Source organism: Myotis brandtii, unplaced genomic scaffold (genome assembly GCF_000412655.1).
Source record: "Myotis brandtii unplaced genomic scaffold, ASM41265v1 scaffold115, whole genome shotgun sequence".
Lineage (NCBI taxonomy): Eukaryota > Metazoa > Chordata > Mammalia > Chiroptera > Vespertilionidae > Myotis > Myotis brandtii.
In genome coordinates, this window is record NW_005353967.1 from 12,634,797 (window position 1) to 12,647,908 (window position 13,112).

A 13,112-nucleotide genomic window follows, 5' to 3' on the forward strand; every position below is an offset into this window, starting at 1 on the left:
TAGAGATAGATTAAATGGACTAAATTGGTAGATAATTGGGAAAGGCATGTGGGAAAATTGAATGAGTGTAATGGGTAAATAGCATAGTACAAATGGACAAGTTTCTGAGGTCTAAATTGGGTACAGCTAAGGCCAGTGCTTACATCACCCAGATGAAGAGACTGCAGTTTGCTAGGGCCAGAATGTTTCTGCATGCCAGGCACATCTGGTTTGAAGCGACTTTAACTTTTTGATGCCTTTCAGACAAATGCTTTAATTAGACACCGAGATGGGGGTGCATTGCCAGATAATGGGTCCATGAGATGCTCAGAGACCACAGACTCATCTGCTCATCCCAGAGGGAAGGTGCATGCCCTTAAACTGTGGCATGCTGGCTCTAATTAGCATCCCTTTTTACTGATTTTGTTCACACTAAGTCATTGTTGCAGTTATTTCTTCATTAATTGATTTATTTAACAATTATTTAATAATTGCTATCTACAAAATGATAGAAAATAAATCAGATTTTAAATAAAAAGTCATTGTCACTATCTGAAGGGTCAAGATATTTATATTATATTTAGAAAGAGAAAATATAAGGCACATTTATTATATAGGTCCTTCAAGAAAATTGGGGTGATAAATAACAGGTCACTGGTAGTATTAGCTATTTGAGTCATTTTTTAGGAGGTTTTTAACATTTTCTTTGAGGACTGTAACAAGGTATAGGATATTAAGATTAAGAATTATACCCGGCTGGCATGACTCAGTAGTTGAGCATCGACCTATGAACCAGAAGGTCACAGTTCAATTCCCAGTCAGGGCACATGCCCGGGTTGTGGCTCGATCCCCAGTGTGGAGCATGCAGGAGGCAGCCAGACGATCAATGATCCTCTCTCATCATTGCTGTTTCTATCTCTCTCTCTCTCTCCCTTCCTCTCTGAAGTCAATAAAAATGTATTTAAAACCTCATTTTGCAAAAGGTTGTTTATCTCTAGTGGACTGACTTTTAGTTAAATGAATATTCTGATTAACTGAGCATTTTCATATATGGATTTGAATGTAATACAATACAGTTAGCAACAACAATATCCCAGAAATGATTTAATCGTATTTAAATATGTAGGTATCTCAAGAATTTTCAAACTAAAGCACAAAAACAAAAAACACTAGAATCAACCCAGAAATTATTATGCAGGACTACACATATGGGAAGTGAAGCTGTGCCTATACTAAACCTAGGGCATCCAGTCTTACACAATTCCAATGTTTGCATGTAGAAATGACTGTTTCCAAAACTAAATGCCATTTAACAGAAAGGGAGAGAATATATAGAAATAAGAGGAAAACATTCCTACTTAGTGAGCCCTATCCCTCTTGTAATTTCCAATATTTTGTTTCTAAACAACACTCAGTGAGATTTCTCCACTGAAGACTTGGGCTGCTCTGGGGACATCTCTCTAAGTTGATTCATGAAATCCCTTTAAAACTCTCTAATGTACACTAATAAGTGAGTGTAGCAAGATTGCAGGATATGAAGTCAATACACAAAAATAAATTGTATGTCTATATACAAGCAGTGAAAATTTAGAAACCAAAATTTAAATGCATTACCTTTTACAATAGAATTAAAATATGAAATACTTAAGTATACATCTTATACAATATGTACAAGTTCTCTATATTTAAAACTACAAAATATTGTGAAAAAAATTTTTCATAAAGACCTACGTAATGGAAAGGCATACCATGTTTATGGACTAGAAATCTTAACACAGTAGAGATGTCAACTGTCCCCAAAATTATCTATAGATTTAATAAAAATTCTACCCAGTAGGATTTTATGTACACATACACAAGTTGATTCTAGAACTTAAAGGGCAAAAAAAATCTATAATAACTAAAACAATTTAGATGAAAAATTTGAAGCATAAGAAGCTAATAACTTGCCCTTAGTCTTTCAACTAGAAGAGCAGAAATTCAAGCCTGTGCCATCTGACTTCTGTGTTCATGATCTGACTACTTAAGCATCAACCTTTTTACCAGCAAACCTTTCCTGCTCTGTAAAAATATAGCACAGAAATGCTTACTAAAACAGCACAAAGTGGATGTAAGAATGTCAGACATTGTGTAGGAGTTCAAAAGTTGTCATTATTATTCTTCTAGAATATTTGCATTTTTGTAATTCTTTCTTCATTAAATTTTACCTCATGACAGCCTTGTCCTTAGAAAGAAGCTAGTAATTTTTACAAACCATTCAGCTGCACTTTTGAGTGGAATGTTTATTGTCATTCTTTTCCCCTTTAATTTCCTCTTTTGCCAAGATGTTATTCAGGAGAGCATTTTCTGTTTTCAAGTATATTTATAAATTAACCTTTAATTATTGATTTCCATCTAAATTGCATTGTCTAGTATAGTCTTTATTATACAGATTATGTAACACTTTGGAGACTTACTTTGTGGCCTGGTTTGTAGTCAACTTTTATAAAGTTTCCACATGAACTGAAAAAAATTATGTTAGTTGCATGATTGTTCTAAATCTATCCATATATATATATATATCTTACTGATTTTTCATTTAAATCTCATATAGTTCAGGTAGTTTCTTTGCCTGATAGAGGAGTGTTAAAAAATCCTACTCTGGTATTCTGAATTGGTTAATTCTTCAGTATTATTCTATCTGCTTTTATTCCATTTATATTGAGACTCTGTTACTTATAGCAAAAACTTCATACTTGGTAGAATTCCTTGGTAGGGTAATTCTTTTATTATAAGAAATTATTGATCCTTTGATCCTTATCTCTAGTAACAGTGAACACTTTTACCTTAAATTCTACATTGTCTCCATTATTTTTGCCATAGCAGCTATTTGCCCAGTAGAACTTTTCCATGCCTTTTCTTTCAGCATTTCTGAATGCGTTTTTTTTTGTTTTGTTTGTTTTTTGGGTTTTTTTGTTTGTTTGTTTTTTTGTGTATTTTTTTTAGAGAGAGAGAATTTAACTGCATTTTAATATGCCTATGGCTAACTTTCTGCACCTTCTTGGCTGGAAGTCCTCTGCTGGGCTTTTGTTGGGAATTGGAAGTAAAGGTCGGAATGCTGGTATTCCATGTTACTGATCCCTGTGAACACTGGCGACTCTGTGGTCTCATGGTGTGGTTGAACAGAAGGAAGATTGCCCTAACTCTTCTTGGCATTTGGTTAGTAGAGGGCTCTGTGGGTAAAGCCAGGACTCTCTTGAAGATTCAGGGGACTTCTTTTGTAAAGGGTGATTGAAAAAATGTAGCCAGTAAATTTTCTTCTGAATAAATATAAGGAAAACCAGTGACCTATAGTGAAAGAAAAACCCTCACTGAATATGCTACAAAGAGTAATTTTTTAAATAATAAAGAATAATACAAACTGCAATAAGAGAGAGAACAAATAGATTATAGCCAGGAGTAACTTACCTCAGAAGACAATCTGAGATCATTTTAGGGACCTGTGCATTTTGTACTTTCCCTGGGAAGCACTGAAAGTAAATGTTAGTGGTTTCTCTAAGAGTTCTGCTTAATGGCTTGGCATCTTGGTAATTTACCCCAATGCCTGCTTGATAGAAGCTCTCCACACAGGTAATCATTTATCTTTGACCTGCTTTGCCATGATTACATTTTTAATACTTAAGAACATCTTCCTTCTAATTATACCCTTCTGGCTTGACTGATGCAAGAGTTGCAGCAGTAAATTAAGTCAGCATGATAACTCAATCCCAGTGCATGCGCAACTGAAACTATCTTGTGAAGGACATAGTGTTCTGTCTCGTGTGCAAAGGGTATGTGAACTGGGGCAACCACTAATGAGCTGAAAATGTCTTTATTAAATGAGTCTCATTTTAAATATGGAAACTGATCTGGGGGGTTTAGGTGTCCAATATTAATATCATTTGTACATATTTGTATGGGAGTATTTCTGGGTCAAATTAGTACATTCAGAGTAAGATAGACACTGTTTATGCTCTAAAGACCAGTGTAAATGTCTGTAAATAAAACAGCAGCGAAGAAAAGGCATAGCTTTATGATGGTTCTCAGTTGTCCAGACTGCTGATGTTGGTTTCTCCTTCTAATATCTTTTTCATCAAAATCTTCAAGGAAACAAAGTCTACCCACACCGAACCTTCCTATCTCTGTGCTATTTCTTCTTTAGCAGAATTTTATTTTATCCACACAGCTGCTGGGCAAGAGATACTACTTATATTTTAATTCTTCTATCCCAGGAGAAAAGTATTTTTAACTTTTTACTGTTGTCCTAAGAATGACAAGATAAGCAGGAGAGATTTCTTTTTCTTGGAGGGATGGGGGCAGGGGGAGGGGGAGATGGTAGTCCTAACACCCTATAATTGTTTCCCTACAGATGATAATAAAATATTGATTAGACAATTACCATTTGAAAGCACGTTAGGGTATCACAAGCATAAATTTAAGGAACAGACTCTATAACATTAGGATGACCTCAAAGCATGTTTACATACTAAATTGTCTGAGCCTAGCCTATGATCGCTTTATGCTTTTAATACTCACGGAAGTTTTGCTAGGTACTGTATTCACTTCTAGGAGGCTCATTGCAGAAGCTCCAAACCTTTGGGAAATAGTCACTGCTTAAACTCAAGAACTAGAAATGTTTAGAGAAAGGCAGTTGATATCTGGTTGATAAGGGATATCAATATGGTCATTCAATATGGTCACATTTGCTCTCTGCCTGCCTACACCATAGCTAGTTATTTTTGACAGCTTTCACTGTTCCACAGTTAGAAATTAATGAAGCCAATGAAAACTCTTTAGTTTAAGATTCTTGTATTTCATCTCAAGGTCACCTAAACTTGAACTTTTTGAGCAAGATTCTTTCAGAGATACACTAAGAAGAACCTTCACACTATGAACTTGCTCATGCTCACCTCCATTGCCTAGTTGTCACCCCACGCTGAGCTGAGAGTAGGTGCAATGCTAGGAAAATAGGTTCAGCATCCCAGGCACCCTGTAGTTAAATCCATGGGTTTGCTTGCAAGGAGATTTTGGGTTTAAATCTACCCAGAACAGAACACAGGGGAAGACAAGGCCACACCAGGCAGAGCACCTTCCCCAACGCCTATGGCCCAAACCCCAAAACGTTTTACTCAGTTTACTTTTAGAAACTTTCATTTTGGTCACTGTGACCAATAGGATGTTCCAAATTGACATCTCTTCATTAATGCTAGGTAATGAGGCAGAGGCCAGTTATGGTAAGTCCTTTGGATTTGAGCACAGAGATTATAATGCCTGGAGAGCACCCTCCTAATGCCCAAAGTCCGCTCCCTCTGTTGGAAGTTCACTTAATATGATGAATGTAGTAAGCTATTGGGAAGGGTCTGACTCACAGGAATGTTGCACTTTTTGTTTAAAAAGCCCTGTTTTTGTGAAAAGGGGAGAGGGGCTCCTTTATAAAAGCAAATGATGTTTTTGCCTCATAAAATATTGAGAGATGGAGGTATCTATACCTACTCATATGCACATACAAGTCTACTTGATAGATTGGTGAGCAAGTCAGAGAATACATCTTATGAGCTTGGACATTTAGTGCTTTCAAGTTTATGGAGACTGATGAAAATAAAAGTAATCCCTAACTGAGAGACTTTTCATAATTGATGGTTTTTAGACTTCAGAGACAAGAATTAACTCTCTGATCTTTTGGGTGTTCAGGGAGAACAGGAAAATCAGGCTCTGCTTTTATCTGTCATGTGATACATTCTTTATTTATAGCCTAGCCCAGAGCATTGGGGACCCCATCTCTTCCCATATGTGCAAAGTATGTGCTCCTTGGAGGTTAAAATAAAAGATCTTGGCTTTATTTTAAGAACAGCATGTGCTAGGCTACTTGTTTTAATGTTTCAGATTTTCCATATTGTAGTAATCATAATGAGAGAGAGAGAGAGAGAGAGAGAGAGAGAGAGAGAGAAACATCAGTGTGAGAGCAAAACATCAATTGGTTGCCTCCTGCATCAGATCGAATGTGCAACCTGAGTGTGCCCTGATCAGGAATCAAACCTGCAACCCTTCCTGCACAGGACAATGTTCCAACCAACTGAGCCACACCAGCCAGGGCTGTGGCTTTGCTTTTAATGAATAGTATGAAAGATTAAAGTATGATGGCTTAATTATCAAAGCCAATGTTCCTGTTAAAAAACTTATAAAAATGTTTTGATTAAATTTTGAATATTTTTTGCAAGGCGACTGGGCTAGATAGAAGACAAATTTCCTTAACAACAGAAACTTGGGCAAAGACTTTCTTCCCATGGCCTCCTTGCATACTGTGATAAAGGAAGTATGCAATCCTGAGCAAGCAAATTAATTTTACAGAACACTTAGAAGCTGACTTTAAAGTATCAGTAGAAGCCATTGAAAAACTATGTTGAGTGCTTTTAGTGAAAATTCTACTTACTGCCCAGCTGTAACTAACAGATGTAGTGTTACAACTGGCAAGGAGTCAGATTGTTAAGAGGAGGACAGCTAACAGAGTGTAACATGATGAATCCAGGGCAAACATGATTCTCATGTCTTGATTCCAGATTGGGACTATCTGTTTGGATGTAAAGTACATTATCCAGATCCCCTCTCTTAGAAATTATTCCAAAAATTTGTCCAGAGATCATAATACATCCCACAAACCCATAAGTTATTTTCTGAGCACTTTACTTATGAGTATAATGACCACATAAGTTATTGTAGAAAATTCTGTTTGGGAAGAATGTGAAATCAAATGGAATGGTGAGAATCTACTGGGTGCAAGGAGAAGTATGCCCAGTGTACTTGTGAAGATGTAACTCGCCCGATGGGCTAGGTGTCTGAGATAAAGAGAGTGACTTGTGGTTCCTCCACCACCTCTCAGCACGAACAGAAAAATTCGCTTATTGATAATATTTCCATTTCTCATTCCTTTTATACATTCCTGTCCAGCCAGAAGCAAGCTACTGCAGGCGAATCTTCTTGAAAGACAGAAATAACTAAACTCAGGTTTTTGCATTCATTTGTTAATTTTGCAGACATTTGTTAAACTCTTTTAAAGCAGCATTTACCTCTAGGAGTGTCTAGGTGAGTGGCTTTTTATCTACATCTCGTTGTAACACAGTTGTGTGGTGTGTCAGAAGCAATAGGTGAGGTACCAAAATTTGTAAAATATTATTTTTGTCTAAAGTCAAGTGAATTCAGGGTTATTACTATGATATAACTCCCACTTACTTGTATTTAAAAATGTTTTCTGGAGTAACAGAAGGAGTTAGAGCTTGAGAACCAGCCTATCTCTGATGCTATTGTGTCTCTTACCTGTGTTTAGCCAGTGAAAAAAGTTGAAGATCTGTATTCCACTTATTGACTGCTGTATAACAAATCAGTCCAAACATAATGGCTTACAATAAAAACATTTATTTTGCTCATGAATCTGCAACTTAGGCAGGGCTCAGTGGGGTTAGCTTTCTTTTGCTATACTCGGAAAAGCTGGGTTGGCTCTAAGGCTAGAGGCTGGAAGCATCTGAGATCTTGCTCACTCTTATCTCTAGGGAAGAAATGTGAATTGTTATGGCCAGAGGACTGTGGCACACTGTATTTTGCAAAAGTGACCATAGCTATATTTCTGGTCCTACATTCTCTTCTAGAAATTTCACACTCATTCATCAATAAGTGCGAGTCTGTGTTCTTTTCCCTTGATTCTGGGGAAGATGGTGAGTGCAGCAGACATCTTGCCAGCTTTGACTTTCAAGGCTGGGCTACAAAAGGTATATGACTTTCCACCTGTCTCTCTCAGAATGCACACCCTTAGAAGCCCGGGCCAAACAGAAGGAAGACATGGATAAGTCTTTGGCCAGCAATCCCAGCTAAATCCTCAACCAACAAGTAGGTTCAATCATGAGACATCTGAGTCAATGAGCCTTCACTTACTCTAGTTCCCAGGTTTCAAGCCATCCCAGCTAATGCTTTGTGGAGTAGAGACAAACTATCCCCCCATAGAGTCTTGTTCAAATTACAGAAATAAATAGATAACAGCAACAGATAGATAAAACACTAAAGATGAAAGAAAGAAAGGATGTGTTCAACATTTTCGGAAGATCCCAGAGATTACCCTGAGACAAAAGTGGCTTTATTCATCATCCCTGCTGATATATTTTTCTTGTATGATTAGAAATGGACATGAATCTCTTGTCAAATCATACCCTTCTCACAAAATGTATATATTCTGATTCTCTTCTCTTTTCTAGAAAGTATTCTTGCTGTAGAGTATAGACTCAACACAGCTAAATTGATAATTTGCAGACTTTGATTATTTTGGACAATGTGTGCCACAAATTCTTCACCTCTATCCTCTAATATATTTCTGAGTTGCTAAAAGAGATCATCTTAAACTCTATTTTTAAGATATATAGTAACGATAGGATAATATTCTTATTTTATCAATGTTGGTGGGTGCTGAGATTTCAGGGCTTTGTTTTAGTCTAGTGAACACAGGGATATTATATGACAACATGTAACCTAGGTTCTTTCAGTAGGATCTGCTGTCTTCACCATATTCCATGTTAAGTAGGAACACATTGACATATGAATTTGCTTCTAAAATGTCACTATGTTGTTTATTCATCGTAAGAATTCTGATGTCAGATTTTCACCTTTCAGAGATAATAAATGATAGATAATGCTGTACAATTTCAAAAAGATTCATCATGAAATAAAATTGTTTCTATAGATGAGGCCATCATGCTTTTATCTTCTCTGCGCAGATTGTAAAGGACCTGCACAAAAGACCATCTAGAGCAATCATTTTCAAACTGTGCATGAATCACTGGATTCATTAGGTGGCTTGTTCATAATTGATTATTGTGCCACAACACCTGAGTTTTTGATTCAGTAGTACAGTGGAGCCCAAGAATTTGCATTTCTAACAGTGCTGCTACTCCAGGGACTGTGCAGTGAATACTTGAAAATTACTCATCTAGAGAAACAAGATAAAGGCCTATTGTGTGCAGAGCTTTTTCTAACCACCACTTTGTGAAATATACTCTAAATTTAAACAGCTTTTAAGTCACCACATGACAAATAGTTTTCATTTATTCACGGGTTAGATAAGCCATTTTTCTTAACCACATTTCTTCTCATATTGGGGTACAGTTAGAAAAGAAACTGGTTCTTTCAGTCTGAATGTCATCGAGTTATAAATGGGTCCTAAAATTGAGGATGTGTCATGAGAAATGTAGGCATTTTTCACTAGTGTACAACCAGAAAATTTGGTTAGTTTTGCCAATTTGGTTATAAAATAGCCAGAATTCTGTCTCGGATATTTCAGTAATAAAAGATACAATGGGCAAAGTTAAATTATCCCTGGGGGCTCAAAGAACAAACTAGTTCTGGTCTAGATCACTTGGGTGAGTCTTTAAGAAAGCATCAGTGTTCTCAGGAAAAGTATGAAAGGGTCCCTCTGCTTAACTCCTAAGATAAAAATAGATCTGAGGATTTTCTTTTATTTCTAAATATTTCCAATTAGCTTAACCTAATAGGATTATTCAAAGGAATGGCCTAGTCAGCAATGTTCTAGGTTGGCAATAGAATCATTTAGGCCCTTCAGTTCATGGATTTTCCATGGACATTTCTTCATTTTTGTCTTTGTTTTAGTTTTTTCTTTCTAATTTAACTATTTCATATATGAACAATTTTAGTTAGCATTTTCCATGGTGGACTTTCTATTAGTACTTCTCTAAATTTCTCATTTACTTTAGAAATTGTTCTATATTATTTAAAAATAAATATATGTATCTATTATAGGGAAACACTCAAAAATGTTAAAGAAAATTAATATCCCAAAGGCTATCATTACAGTAAAAATTACAGTGTAAGTATTGTGATAATTTCCTTCATATTCATTTTCTATATATATGCTTACTTAAATATATTTATAATTTTCAAAAATGTAAATTAAGGGTCATTTAGAATTTTAAATAAATCAAATTGTTTTTAAAAATTAAACATGCAAATAGAAAAACTGAAGAAAATTATAACTTATTCATAATGCCCCATCCCCAGATATTTATTTTTCTGAAAATGGAATTTTCTGCACATAATGCTTTGCTACCTTTTTTTTTTTACTCAATAAATTTACTATAGCAAACATTTGTGCATATATTTACTTTTTCTTGGACGTATTCTTATAAATGGATTCATACATTAAAATGAACAATATTTTCAAAGTATTTGCAAATAAATATCCTTATACCAATTTATTCTTTCACCAACAACATGTGAGAGAACTTTATTCCCTCACTTTTATATACTATTATCTCTTTAGAATCTTTAGCATTTTGATAAGCTAAAAATATTGTGGTGTTATGTATTGTAATGCTTTCCTTTTTTAATAAACACAATTTTCATACTTTGTTGGTCATTTGTATTTTTTTTCCTAAATTTTCTGGCCATAGGTGATAACTATTTATTATTATATTTATTTGTAGCAAATCATTATATCTTAAGGATATTTGCAATTTTTGAAAAGCAGTGTATGATTTGCCTTGTCAATTATCCAGAGTATTTTTTTTTCGACATAGAAGTTTAAATTTTTATGACATTGAGTGCAAAAGCTTTCTTTTTATTTTATGTTCTCTGAAGATGAAACAGAAGATTTTTGTTATTATTTTTTACCTATGAATAACACCATATATTTTTTCATTGTTGATAGTCTTAATAAAACCATTCTCTTCCTTTTATTCATACATTTTTGGAATTAGATCAAGATATACACATTCCCAGCCTCTCCCAGAATCATCTCTATGCTTCTACTCAGGCATCTCTCAATCCCAAAGGTAACCAGACTTTGATTTTTTATCAAAATAAACTAGTTTGCTTTTTTTCCCCACTCCTTTTTTTATTATTGATACTATTTTTAAAAAATATATTTTTATCGATTTCAGAGATGAAGGGAGAGGGAGATATAGAAACATCAAGGATGAGAGAGAAGCATCGATTGGCAGCCTCCTGCATGCCTCCCACTGGAGACAGAGCCTGCAACCCAGGCATGTGCCCTGACCAGGAATTGAACAGGATCTCCTATGTCCTGTGTCTCCTATGTCTCAGATGTCCCTTATTCTGCTCCCCTTCCCACCACCTCCCTCCCCACTCCATTCTTCACCACACTGTTGTCTGTGTCCAAAATGATAAAGTTAACCCCAACTTTATCAATAATTAGATTTGGTATAAATGGTCTAACATTCCAATTAAAAGAGGTTACCAGGATGGATTAAAACATACTTGTGCTCACACATGCATGACCCAAATATGCACCACTAACAGGAGACACTTCAAATATAAAGACATAGGTAGTTTGAAAGCAAAAGAATGGGAAACAATAGATCATGCAGACACTTCCTCTTGAGGGCTCCCATGACTACTGTACTTTCCTTAAAAAGGTGGGATTTTCTTATAAAGCTCAAAAAGGGGAAGGCAAAAAAGAAATTAAAGGAGAAAAGCAGAAAAGAAGAGATGGGAGAAAGAACTAGAAAATCGTAGGAAGACAGGGAGAGATGAAAATGGGAAATAGAGGAAGAGAAAGAGAGAGTTTAGAAATTTAAAGGAGAAAATAAAGGAGACAGGAGAGGGGGCAGAGTAGGGAGCAGAAAAGAATAGCGAAGGACACGATAAGATGGAGAAAGTTACTGCTATAACTTTCTCAGTAATTTCTCTTCGGGCCTCACTTTTCTGTAAGACTCAGCTCTCAATTGCTGACAATCTCTTCTAGTAAAGACCACTGCCCAACCTGTACCTTTTCATTTTTCTATACATGACTGAGGTTTTTTTAGAGCCTCATAAAATGGGCCTCTGTTGGGTCAGGAGATAGAGCAAAATGCTTTCAATGTACAATTACCTGCATTATCTTTAGCCACTTGTTGGAAATGTTAAATACTTAATTCCAGAACACAGGGCAACACTCAATCTGCGGAGAGAGAGATTTAATAGGTGACTTCTCCACTAGAGGGATTTTGAAACCAATTTCCTGAGCAGGTTTTATATTTAAAATGACTGAAACTAGTATCGCTGGCAGCACCAAGTGCAAATACCTGTGATAAGATTGGAAGCACTAATCCAAGCAATATACAGCTTTAGGTGAGATATTTAAAAATACTTAAATTAGCATTTCAATGGGAGGAGAGAGATTGTTTCAGATTGTTGTTCCAGGATTGGCCTCAAAGTAGTGAAGCAATTTGTAGGGTTTTAAATGTATCCTCAAATGTAATGAGTTGCACAATGTTGCCTATAGAATATTCAGCAATAGTGAACTCAAAAGGAATCAGCATTTTTTATGATTAAACCATGCTGCAGCTCACTATCCGCCCCCCCCCCTCCCACACACACAAGTATGTAAATGTCATCCCCAGGTGTTAGAGTTGGGAAAGTAAATTCCAGGTGCATATTCCTGTATTTTCTCATCCCCTCACATGGCCAACACTGATAACTAAGCATGGCACTTTTTTTTTCTAGTTCCTTGGACTACTTCTTCATCTATCACCTGGGCCATACCATCAGTCATGTAGGCTTGATATGTGATTTTTAGCTTGTATGTGTGTTGTGTGTGTGCACACATGAGCCAGTCTCTTTCAGCAGCCTGGCAATGCCTGTGGATTCTTTCTTAGAATACTAGTAATTTATTTTTTTGGAAAATATTTTAATGAGTAAAGTAAAATATATAGGATTAGTTTGACATGGAGTTATCAAAATATTTTTAAATCTATAATATAGTAATACATTTGCTTCTTTATAAATACACTAAAAATAATATCAACCAGTGGATTTTTATAAAGTTTACTGGATTTCAACACAGTGATGAGAATAAATAATTCATCATATATAGCTATAGCATGATATAAAAATATCTGTAATTTATACTGCTAACAAAGTCATGGATAACACTACTATTTTTCCCATCTAAGTGAACCCCAGGTTAAGAATCTCAAGATGGTAATATGAAGGGTCATGAAAGTTTGGAACCTATTGATTTTCAGCAACAATATACTAGGTAGAAACAAAGAGAATTTAGTGATTGTTTTGACAAGAATTTTTCATAATAAGAAATAGGTAAAATATCTGAAGCTCAATAT